General features: G+C 60.0%; 1 protein-coding gene across 1 annotated transcript in view; it reads left to right on the forward strand.

Annotated features, from left to right (window-relative positions):
- COL27A1 (collagen type XXVII alpha 1 chain) overlaps nucleotides 1–705 on the forward strand; it is a 144170-nt gene that overhangs the window by 1533 nt on the left and 141932 nt on the right. The window lies entirely within an intron of this gene.

Raw genomic sequence — 705 nt, forward strand, 5'->3', positions numbered from 1 at the left:
TCCGTGTCCACAGGTCCCGAGCCTGTAAGTCTCCGTTTCTCTCGGTTCTCGGGAAACTTGTCTACAAATTTCTAGGGCTGCGGGTCTCGGCTTCTGCTGCTGTCTCAGTGTCTGTGTGTCTTTGCACGTCCCCTGTTTCTGGAAATCTCCGCATGTGTGTCAGTCTGTTTGGGTCTGTGTGTCTCAGTGCTTCCCTGCTTGGGGAGGGGCGGGGGGTGGTCCTCAATTCCTGTCCTGCGTGTGAGAGAGGAAAAAGTGAGAGCCAGCATGTCAGGGCATAAAGGGCCCTGGGAGATGACTAATTCGAACCCCTCGTTGCACAGATGTGAGAGTCAGGGCCAGAGAGGGGCAGGGAATCTCCAAGGAGGGGCTGGGACCCAGAGGCTCTGCTTCCCAGCCTGTGGAGTAGGAGTTGTAAAGGAGTGAGCACGTACCAGAGGGAGTCATCGCGTGTGGGTGTGTGTGGCAGTGGGCAGGATGGGAGCAGCCCCTCAGGACCCAGAGAAGCGCAGAGCTTGCTCCCTGTCCGTCCTGCCCCCAGGACCGGAGGACATTCCCAAGACGCTGGTCAGGGCTGTAGCTCCGCCCTTGGCCACCATGCCCTGCCCCCTCTGCGCTGGGATCAGGGGGGTGATGCCTCCCCCTCTCTTTCCCATGTCTTGGAAAAAGTGGGCTGGCTGAGATTCCCCTGCCCCTCACCGCCCC

Source organism: Neophocaena asiaeorientalis, unplaced genomic scaffold (assembly GCF_003031525.2).
Source record: "Neophocaena asiaeorientalis asiaeorientalis breed wild unplaced genomic scaffold, Neophocaena_asiaeorientalis_V1.1 scaffold78, whole genome shotgun sequence".
Classification (NCBI taxonomy): Eukaryota; Metazoa; Chordata; class Mammalia; order Artiodactyla; family Phocoenidae; genus Neophocaena; species Neophocaena asiaeorientalis.